Source organism: Halichoeres trimaculatus, unplaced genomic scaffold, assembly GCF_033239565.1.
Source record: "Halichoeres trimaculatus isolate MK-OKI-2021-1 unplaced genomic scaffold, fHalTri1.1 fHalTri1_scaffold_7, whole genome shotgun sequence".
Classification (NCBI taxonomy): Eukaryota; Metazoa; Chordata; class Actinopteri; order Labriformes; family Labridae; genus Halichoeres; species Halichoeres trimaculatus.
In genome coordinates, this window is record NW_027437185.1 from 19,134,952 (window position 1) to 19,147,157 (window position 12,206).

Consider the following 12,206-nt stretch of genomic DNA (forward strand, 5'->3'; position numbering starts at 1 on the left):
AAATAGGATTGGATCATTGAAGGTAGATGCTGTCAGTTATAAAAAATAAAAAATAAAAATTGGTATTGGCCCAAATCGGTATTGGCAGGTCAGGCTTTTTAAAGATCGGGGATTGGTGATGGGCTAGAAAATTGTGATCTCTGCACCCCTATCAATCATGTTTGCACACTCACACCAAAACTTTGTCTGTCATCATTAGGGATGCACGATATATCGGTATCAATATTGGTATCGGCATATGTGTAAAAGTGGGCCTTTATTTACTCGTTAGCAGCCGGCCATCTTCAGAGCATCTTGAACGATCTTTCAATACTCAAATAATACTAGTATTTTTTTATCTGACTATGTAAACACCAAAACTACCAAAGAGGAGTGGACTCTCTTCTTTTATGTCTCTCTTCCTGCTTCTGATCCAAAAAGAACAGACAAAAGATACTTTTTAGATCGTGTTCATCTCAGGCGCAACATCCTTTGATCCTCTCCATAGTCGTCTTTTCTCATGATCACGCCGCCCTTTCTCTCTGAACTACCTTCACACATAATCTCTGATTGTTTTTGGTTTTGTTTTCATCATTACTGATATCTGTTAAATATCGGTTATCGGCCATAACAGCAGCGGCCATAACATCAGATATCGGGATCAGAAAAAAAAAAATCACACCGGTGCATCTCTAGTCATCATTATTTTCAGGAACAGGTTCAATTTTTTTGCTTTCTTTTCCCATCCGCCCAGCTCATTGCCAGAATAGACTGGTTATTCAGTCATAGCCTACCTGGGTGATTAAGGTGAGGTGTTTGACACACATTTTCTGAAATTTCAGGCTATTTATCAACAATGAATGAAGACTTGATTAGATTTGTCTAATACTGTGAATTTTTGCAACTAATAGAGATTCGGATTCAGTATGCAAGGTTTCTTTCCATGACTTTTTTTTTCAGCTTATGGATCCAAAAAATCACATTGGAAAATAATGAACTCAGTTTGAAAAGGCCTTAAATGTACTCAAATAAACCAACACAGTATTAGAATGATTGGCATTGCCCAGGGGAGGAGATGAAAACCCAACTTGGCAGCATCTTATGTTAGCATACCTCACATATCTCATTAGTGATAACACCAGCAGGGGTATCTGGGTTAATTTCACGGGGCTTGCCAATGGCTGCTGGAGGTGAAACTAATGCCTTGCCAAAGACTTGATGCTTTGTTATTTGAACAAGCATGATTGACAGAATAATATGTAAAACATTCATCTCATTTGTTTAAGATCTGGTCTTGTTTTTGTGTAGAGGGCAGGAGAAATATGAGTTACAGGATGAGTGAGCATGTGCAAGCATGTTGAGTCCAGTAGGGTGTACAGGCTTTCAAACATTCACTCATTCACACTCTGTCCTGAGGACAGCTGTGAGGTGTAATGATCAAAGGAAGGTAAGAAAAAGTACAAGAGAAAAACAAAACTGCTGTAATGAAATGAAAACATGAGAAGGCACAGCAGCCACAGAGGCAGCTGTCAGTATCATAGCTCTAAGATGTGAGTCTTGTCAATAGAGATTGATATTCTGAGACAAATGCTTTCCAGCTATACACACTAACACACACATACACACAAACTCCCAGAGAGTCTCTGTAAACCTCCTTCCCCAACATATTTATTTTCTCCTGACCCCTCAGCACTTTCAACAATTTTCTAAAGAGTTATGCATGTTTTACAAAAGTTCTTTCTTTTACTGTATTGTAAACAGAAATGACTCTGTAGAAGGAATCATCACATAGGATCAAAAACTCCTCAAAAAAAACAAACACTTTGAACAGATTTTGTCACTGCATCCACAAAACATAGGCTGTGTCCGAAATGGCATACTAACGTACTACTCATACTAAGTGTGACGTCAAAAATAGTATGTAGTGTGTTCACATTAAATAGTATGAAAAGATTGTGTGCGCGAGAAATACCCGGATGTATACTATATCGGTAAAAATTGTAAGTATGGGAGGTGGGCATACTAGTCGCACTGACACGCCCCATAATGCATTGCGAGCCCCGTATTTATAAACGTAAATACAGAATGAGATGACAAGATGAGAAGCAACTAAAATGGACTTAGCTCTACAGGGAAACCTAAACGTAGGTACAAAGAAATAAAGTCCCTGAGGCGACGGACGGATAGTCTTCGGTGTCTGCGAGCAGTAAACATTTTTTAATTTTTTGAAGAGTGACGAATTCGTCTTGAGACCGGTGTTAGCTAAAAATCATCCACTAGCGAACTTCCCGTTTTCAAAATAAAAGCACCCTTTATTATCTCCTTTAAGTTCTTTAACGCTTTTGTAAATTGGGCCCTTGTTTTGGAGCGGACCGGAAGTTTCTTTGATAGCATATTGGCGCTCTTAACAGAATGTCCGAAATGTTGAAATTAAATTTGTATCCGTGCGTTTTATGGCCCAAATGACCACATTTTGGTTTTCTACATAATGACTTTCTCGCCTAAAATGTTCTTAAAACTTTCAAATGTGGCGAATCAACAGAGATATTTGATAGCCTGGTGTGCTTCCATAGACTTATGTGTGCTTCCAATTTTTGTCGTTGGAGGTTTTGAAATGCATCATGGGAAACCGAGTAGTATACTACAGTGTAAACGGTTGGCACTCTAATCATACTTAAAGTATGTAGTATACAATATATACACAACGACCATATAGTATGTAGTATGTTAGTATGCCATTTCGGACACTGCCATAGACTGTAAAAAAAATGGAGATCCGCTTGCTCGGCTCGAAGTGAGGTCTCCACAAAAACTGCTCCCCCTGGTGGCTGGCTGCAGTACAGGTTAAAAAATCCGGCTTTCCAGCCATTCCAGATGGGCTGTGGTCAAACTTAAAAAAATTAATATTCCTTATGGAAATGTTACTCACGTACGGTTGTTGTGGTGATTTAAAGATATAATTTGGCTGTCTTGTATTTAAGTCCTCTTTTTTCTGGAAAGTTTCGTTTTCAGTAGTTATACAAGGTTTACAATGAGGCTTTACGTAACGTTTAACGATTATTGACAGCTGCCGTTCTGTATTTTTGGGGGGAATTTTAAATTATGTCAAGCAGTAGAGTCAAGAAGTGATTAAACTTTCGATAGAAAAAAAATATTATTTTTGTCACTCAGCACCCAGGATGAACAAAGATTTGACATTCTTCAAGGAAATCATGGACACCATGTTCTCTACTCCAAAAAGGAAAAGGACCACAAAGCTGATTATGAACACTTACATGAGGTAATGTACCATAAGCACTAGATGATACAGGTTTAGAGAAACATAGCTGCCAACTATGTTTCATCAACATATTACAAAGTGTCCAATCTTTTCTAAGCCGGAGTTTTAAAAGTTATGATAAACTTGCTGCAAGTATACTCTTCACTAATTCCTCAAACGTAAAAAAAAACATGGTGGTTGTCTTAAACAGAGACATTCCTAATTTTCATTCCACACAGTTTACAGAGGGCATATTTTCAGAGGATGTTTTTTGTTAAACGTTTGAAAAGGGAGAAAAGTAAAATGCTTCCCACAAAAAGATAAAACATTTCAATAATTCTGAAAAAATACAAAAGAAAACAGAAAAAAAAGTTAATTTCCCTTTAATCATTTTAAGATTCCCTTCATTATAAAAAAAAAAATAACTTATAAATGTCAAGAAATACATTTAAGCCATTATGCTGTTATAGAAAAAAAAAAAACATTATGTGTTGGCTTCAAAAATCCCAGACCTTCTGCCTGCATGTACAGATTTAAGAAAAAGTATGTCAGAAGTTGGGTTGTTTTGATTATATCACACATTCTTTAATCTTCAGAGCTGTACTTAAAATACTGTCTATATATAGTGGCAGTCCTGTGCCAAAACAGTGTTCGCCCTTTGCTTTGTTTCCTAAAATTGTCCAACCAGAAATGTGTGAAATAAAAAACAAAGTCTTCTGAGGACACATTTGTTGGCGGTCGGACAAAGTGAAATATGTATCCTCAGCTCACATCAGACTGTTTTTCTCACGTCAAACCTCAGCGACCCATCTAACACACCCTCAACCCAGCACGCAGTGTTTTGAAAACGTGTCAGCAGCACTTCCAAACTATTTCTATAACATCCGCACTCCACATGTGTGCGTCTGACTGGATCTGGGCTCAATTATCAAATCTGGCATTAAGTGAATGAGTTCTTCGTATTTCTGTGTGTGCGACTGGATCAGGAGCCTCTGTTGTTTACATGCAAGCGTGAAGCAGACAGGCACACGACACAGACAGCGGTGGCTTTGAGTGACGTTTGGATTGGTCTTGTAACCTGTCAGTGTCTGCATTCTGATGCAGTGGAAAACCAGCTTCACCACAAAAATGTAACTAAATACCAAGAATTCCAGCTTGGGCGCACAAAAAAAAAGCACAGAGAGTGCATTCCAGTTCAAGTTCAGCGTTGTTCACAATTAAAATCAGATTGTTTGGGAGCCTTTTGTGTGTGCAGGCAATGAACTTCTGCTCTATCTGTGTTTGAGCTGGTTGGTGTTTGGGCGGAAGAGCTCAGTGGCCCTGGTTTTCTGAACACTGAACTCTTGAACCAGAAGCCTGGATTAAAAACTGACCTGGGAGCAGCAAAATCTAAAAACTATAATTAAGTCTGATTAGAGAACATTCCTGGGGTCTGTTGCTTCATGATAGATGAGCTGCACAGGCTAAATGAGACCCCAGCCTCTTTTGGTTGAGCAATTTAATAAGATAAGAATGAAATATGTTCATTGACTACAAGGCATCACACCAAAACAACCACAAACATGTACTTTACAGGCAGCTCACTGAGTCAAACAAACACACACACAAAAAAAAAGAAAAAGAAAAAGGAATCCCTGATTACTTTCCAAAGTGAAATGCACAGAGAGGAAAACAGCTCTGAATGCTTTGGAAAACCAACCAGTCATTACAGGGATCATTCCTATGGTTTCTACAGTATAATTAGCTCTAAGAGCTAGCACTGTACCTATAAATACCAGAGACTAAACAACAATAAACAAAGGGATAACCGCAGCCAGCAACCCCTCACATTAGACTTCAGTTCTTTCCCACAACCTCTGACAGCAGCGGCGTTAACAATAACAGCAGCGACAGCAGCAGAGGCATAACTCAGCTCTGATGCTCACAATTTAACCTCACTCATGTTATTTATTACTATAGTAGCTATAAACGACTGCTTTGTCTCTTTCAGTCATCTTTCTTCAATGAAACTACACCCCAGACTTCTCCCCTTTCCCTCTTTTCTCTATTCTTCTTCCTTTCCTCTGCCCACACTCATACTTCTTCTCTGACATCAAGCAAATGTAGGTCACTGTCATTCAGTTTGGTTGGGACAGTCTGAAAACAAGCTTTGAGTGAAACCATCCTTTAACCACACTGTGTCATAACAATCAACTGGCCTACCAAGACTTTCCCAGCCTACCAATCAAACTGTAGCAAAACATAATCAAACAGAGTGGTGTGAAGACGTTTCTGCAAGCTTTTTGTGTGATGGTACAATGATGACTTTGTAAATCTTAGAATATGTACATCATTCAAAATTAAAAGGGAAAAGGTTTGAGTGTCTAAAACATCTCTGAGACTTTTGACAAGTCAATACAGTGCAGTAACACCGAGGTCAAGCCAGCACACAAGTAGAACACTCGGTCAAGCCAGCCCACACGTTGTTTTGTGGTGCGCGAATATATGGCACATTATGGTAATAGCGGCAAACGCCTCATATCAAAGTAAAAGCAATCTGACTGACAGTACAAGACGTGAGGATGAAACTCAGAAAAAATCAGCTCATTCTGATGTGGAATTTCACAATAAAAGCCCTCTAAACTTTCAAATCTCACTGTATTTTGTCAATAATTAGAATAAAATTATTTTAAAAATCTGTAGTTATAACTGAACAATTCCACTTTAGACTGATAGTACTTGACCTTAGGATGAAACTCAGTAAGAATCAGCTCATTCTGATGTGGTATTTCACAATAAAAGCCCTATAAACTTTCAAATCTCACTGTATTTTGTCGATAATTAGAATAAAATTATTTTAAAAATCTGTAGTTATAACTGAACAATTCCACTTTAGATTGATAGTACTTGACCTCAGGATGACACTCAGAAAAAATCAGCTCATTCTGATGTGGTATTTCACAATAAAAGCCTTCTAAACTTCCAAATCTCACTGTATTTTGTCAATAATTAGAAAATAATTATCTGAAAATCTGTAGTTATAACTGAACGATTGCACTTTAGACTGATAGTACTTGACCTCAGAATGACACTCAGAAAAAATAATCTCATTCTGATGTGTAATTTCAAAATAAAAGCGTTCTAAACTTTCAATTTTCACTGTACTTCATCAATAAAAACATTACTTATTAAAAAAATCTGAGGTAGAACTGGACCATTCCACTTTAGATTGATAGTACTTGACCTCAGGATGACACTCAGAAAAAATCAGCTCATTCTGATGTGGTTTTTCACAATAAAAGCCTTCTAAACTTCCAAATCTCACTGTATTTTGTCAATAATTAGAAAATAATTATCTGAAAATCTGTAGTTATAACTGAACGATTGCACTTTAGACTGATAGTACTTGACCTCAGGATGACACTCAGAAAAAACAATCTCATTCTGATGTGCAATTTCAAAATAAAAGCCTTCTAAACTTTCAATTTTCACTGTACTTCATCAATAAAAACATTACTTATTAAAAAATATAAGCCCTCTAACCTTACCAATCTCACTGTATTCTCTCTATTCAGGACTTTTATTTTGAATTTCCACATCATAATGAACTATTTTTTTCTGAGTGTCATTCTGAGGTGAAGTACTATCAGTCCGAGGTAGAATAATTCAGTTTTAACAACAGATTTTTCAATAATATTTTATTTTTCTTCTTTTATTTCGAACATGAGGTCAAAGGGAAATTTCTGTCAAAGACAGAAACAAATACAAACAAACAGACATTATCAGACATTATATTATAAATCTATACATTGACGAAACACGGTGAGATTTGAAAGTTTAGAGGGCTTTTATTGTGAAATTCCACATCAGAATGAGCTGATTTTTTCTGAGTTTCATCCTCGCGTCTTGTACTGTCAGTCAGATTGCTTTACTTTGATATGAGGAGTTTGCCGCTATTACTGTAATTTGTCATATATTCGCGCACCACAAAACAACGCGTGGGCTGGCTTGACTTCAGCGCAGTAACAGTCCAGTACAGAATACAAAACAAAACCATCACTGTACAGCGTGATGCATGCATTCCTCTCCTCCTCAAAGTAGACTCACCCCACAGGTCATACTACTGCTAATGCTAGCAAGCTGGCAGAAACATTAAGTTAACAGCTTCTTAAAATACAAGAAAATTCGTTTACCTAAAATAAGTGTCGCAGGCGCGTGGGACTCTTCCTATGGATGTTGCTCGCTGTTTTCTCCTCTTGAAAAACTTGTTATCCATGACATGAATCCAAGAGCAGGTGGCATGATTGAATGCAAACGGCTCACCCCAATCTGGATTGTGACATAAACAGTACAGATGCGTTTGCCAACTATTACAAGTAAGGATATGACGTTGTAAGAGATGAATTTTACAGCCGAAGCAGGTCCATGTGGAGATATCGTAAACACAGGAAATATCCCGCTCAGCGGGCCAATCACAGGGCTTGCTGTTCATGTCGTAGCAACGGTTGCAACGCGAAAAGTAGGATTTTGGTGCACGTGGGCGACACGCGCCGGGCGAAGATTTCTCTGTCTGGAAGCACTGATTGTTATTGTGACAAACTATGATGCGGCGGTTTCAAAATCTAGTTCAGTAGTTGAAGAAGAGGAAAATTGGGCGTTTGGATTTTTAAAAATTTTGCTAAACAAATTATAGTTAGGCTACTTATTAGTCCACACTTGTTGTTTTGAATTGATATCTTTTTTTAGGTATCTTTTGTATGAAAGGATATGATAGGCTATATATGCAACCACAACACACAGGTGCTTGAATAACAAAAAATTAAATTAACATAGAAAAATGAATACAAATGTGTCAGACACTTTGCTGATATCATTTAATGCGTAGATATGAAGTGAATAATTCCATAAAGTATGATGTCATTCCTCTCCTTTATTGGTCCAAGTGGGTTTGTTTTGCCTAAACTGTGTGTCACAGTAAAACAGTTCTTGTAATTAGGTCTATGTGTCAACCATTGGACCACACCAGTAATGGCTGTCCTGACACTTCAGGTGGAATGACCAGACCTCTTTGAATCATTTGACAGAAAACCACACATCTGCTGACTTTTGTAAGGGAGACTGTGAAGAGTCTGTAGTGGAAATGCCAAGATGAAAAATAAAACACACAGGTTAAGTTACAGGGACTGTTTAACTGTAAAAATTTAACTATCTAACAGCCTTGTTGACTTGGTTTTGTGTTGTATTTAGTTTTCATCATTTAAATCATAATATTATCTTAAAACTGACTGATGTCCCACATTAAAAAAGTATATGACAAAATCAAAATATAACAAAACTGAAGACAACCACACTAAGTTACACTTGGTAGTGATAAACACAGCACTGATGTAATCTGTGCATAACTTTTAACTGAGTCAATAGCATCCCTGGTGTTAATCAAACCTCAATGGATCCATCATTCCCCCCCTCCTCCCCCACACAAAACCACACACCTCCAGACGTTTTGCACATGATACAAGATTTGAAAACAACAAAATACATTTTCAAAACAGATGTCTAGAATTTGGCTGTTGTCAAAGTCTCAAACATAAGTGATCACTGGAATTTTATTAAAACTTTGATGATTATCAGGAACATGTAGTAGGACTTCTATATTGTGGGCTTGTGGTAGAAAGCAAGTTTCTTTAAAAAGATAAAATTATTATTTATGTAAAGGTCTGTTATTGTTTTTAGTCCTTTATGTCCCAAATGAATAAAGACTTGACCACAAAGCCTTGCTAATGATATTGAATTCACGAGTTCCAAAAGTCCTCAGGTACTCTGCTGCTTGTTACCTGGCAACTTGTCACTGATGACAAGACTCTGATTTCTCTGTGGTGTAGTCCAAGAAAAAGTTCCAAGCCCTGTTAATGTTGTTTTTTCTTACAGTTTGAGAGATGAGCCACAGAGGTGCATGAGGGTGGATTTTTGGTCGATATGTCCTCTAAAGACACATGAGTGTATCAGTTTGAACAATTAGAATTTCCAGACTCTAAACTACTCTGTGCTACAACAAAGCAATACATTGCACACTGTTTCAAGTGCACATCCACAGATGAGTCTGGTTCTGTTAGATGGGCTGCACACATACCTAATATCAAGGACTGAGTTACACTTCCTTTTCTGCGTTTCACTCTACCTGCACAACACCACAGCTGCCTGTGCTGAGGCCTCTCCAGCCATCCCCATCTCCTCTAAAATTCATTAGGAAACATACACACACACACACACACAAACTGTCACACTCTCTTCAGGTCTTGGCTGGAGCCTGTGGCCTGTGACCCACAGATGCGTGTGTACAGGCCTCAAGTGACGGACAAATGCTCCCCAGCCCTGAGAACAATTAGTACTGCCAACACGAGAGACACAGAGAAAGGGAGAGACTGTCACACTGGGGCTGCTCACTGGAGAGAGACGAGGGGGCTGTGACCCTTCTCTATCGCGCTGTGCTCAGTCACCAGATGCTCCATGCTATGAAACTTATGGACAAAGATAGATAGAAACAGAGACAGTGACTACAACTGAACTTAATGCAATTTTCACCTCTAATCTTGGGCAACCATCTGATATACATCATATACACATTAGACATCACACGTGTAACAACAGGTAGTTCAGTCTTTAAGAGGCACGACAGCCTGAATCTGGTCATGTCACATACACTAAGCCTTTTAACAGCCCTACAAAACCTCCTCCACAGTAATGTCAGCTCTTGAGCACTTGGGAAAAAATGTGAAAGAATTTTCCATGACTGATTGCCGCTTCACCACAGCTAACATGAGCTTATCATTTCACCTCTCACACTTTCACCACAAATAAACTCAGGAGACACAGCTCATTGCCTAGTTTTGAGAGAAATCAACGCACATTGCTCCCCCCCTCCACCACAGAATACGTGCTACGAATTCCTGGCTTGACTTCACAGGCGCACTGACTTGTTTTTCTGTGCTCTTTGTGGAAAATATATATTGGAAGTGTCTTTTTTGAGCAGGTATGCTTACTCCGGCACCCTTGATTTCAATGAGGGGCTAACATAATGTTGAATGCTCTTCTCTCATATCATCTTCAGAAAACACCTTCATGTGATTTATCTTTCAAAGATGAAAATGTTCACTACAAGAAGCTTGATCATGGAGCCATTTTGTTCTTAAAGGTTTCATCACTTCTGCCTCCTTATCACCTTAGACGTTATCAGACATGTTTCATAAATCCTCATTATTCTGATTCCAAACCCTTTTTTGCATTGACAGATTTATTCATGTGATCACATTGTTTTGGCCTTTTCTTCTTCGTTTTTCATTACTCTGACCTGATGCCTCCTTGAACTGTAGTTATGTAATTCAAGGTTTATCACCCTCCCTTCTTTTGTCCCAGCAAATCTTAATCAAATAGCTTCTGTTAAAAGTCCTCATCTACTCTATTTAATGCTGGGATACCATTAATAATGTTTTTAAAGCAAAAAGGAGCTCCCTTTATAACATTTATTACAAAGAGCGACAGCAGCTGTAGAGTAAGACCATTCAGCAGAGCAGTATTATTCATATTGGATGAGACTGCAGAAAATGAGTTTAACAAATACTGATCTCTTAGGCAGAAAAGGAAACATGTTAATGTTTAGAGCTTGTCTACCATGCACAGACAGTTTATGCTGCACTTTTATGTCTTATGACATAAACAGCATATGACATCCTAAAATATATTTTAGGGGGCTTGTACCAAAAGTAAAACAGTAAAACTCAGCGGGTTGTTGGAAGAGACGAAATAAAAAAAGACAGACAGAGAGGACCAGACAGGATGTTTAAAAGAATATCCCGTCATATTTTCCGTTAAGCAGTATTATCTTCACATGTGTACACTAAACTGTAAAACAAGACTGCAGCAGTTAGATAACAGGTTGGGTAAATCTGTCGTTCATTTCTTGATGAGTTTAACTGCAGTGCACTCTGGCAACAGGTGACTACACTTAATAAGCCCCGCACATCTGGTATGTGATGTATTAAGTGTGAAGTCACATGGCCACCATGCACCAACAGTCCTAAAACACAGGCACAATCACCCTCAGTGGCAGCTGGTGAAAAATATTCTAGGTGGAGCTGCGCTGTGCCAAACTTGGTTTTTAACAACCATACCACCATGATGTGACACAAACTGCAGGGGAAAAAAAGGAAAACTGCTGAAAAGCTCCCCATCCCCCCACCACTGGGGATCAATAAAAAAATCATTTGCCAAAAGAAAAAAAACATATTTAAATGAGTAATCTTCTTAATATTAGTTTCTTAAATTAAAACAAATAAAAATAAAAATACACCTCCATCAAGGAGGACGGCACCCTCTATTGGCCAGCCACTGATCATGCCCTACAACACTGGAGGGAAGTTTTATGTAACTTTAAGAAGAGATTGCCAAGCTTTGATCTTCAGCTTAATAAAAATAATTTTAAAAAATGATATTTCACATTAAGTGAATACAACTTTAATTTTGTTTATGTGTTTGTTAATAACTCTTGCTATTCACTGTTAGCTGGTAGCCATGATGAAATATTGCATTACCTGTTTCTGCAGGTCACATTGATTTTTCACTAAAACACAATTTACATAGATTAATAATAAACAGTTGTGTTATGCTCTTTTGCATTTACATTAATATATAAAATACAATATGAAACTTGGCTGTGTACAGTAAGGTAATATTACTTCGTGTAAATTTCCTGAGAGAAAGAACATCCCATGTAGGACGGGCAATTTGCTCAAGTTGATAAACATGATTCCTTCATCTCAAAGAATATATCAGTTTGAATTTAAACAACTTGTTAGAAGACTTAGAGACAACTCCTCAGGTCATTTTTTAAATTTAGTACAGATCAAGTTAAGTTAGCTCACAATGTTTTACAGTGCACATTCTCCATCCAAAACAGCTGCCGGCCAGTACACGTAACTGGTGGGTCTCCCCT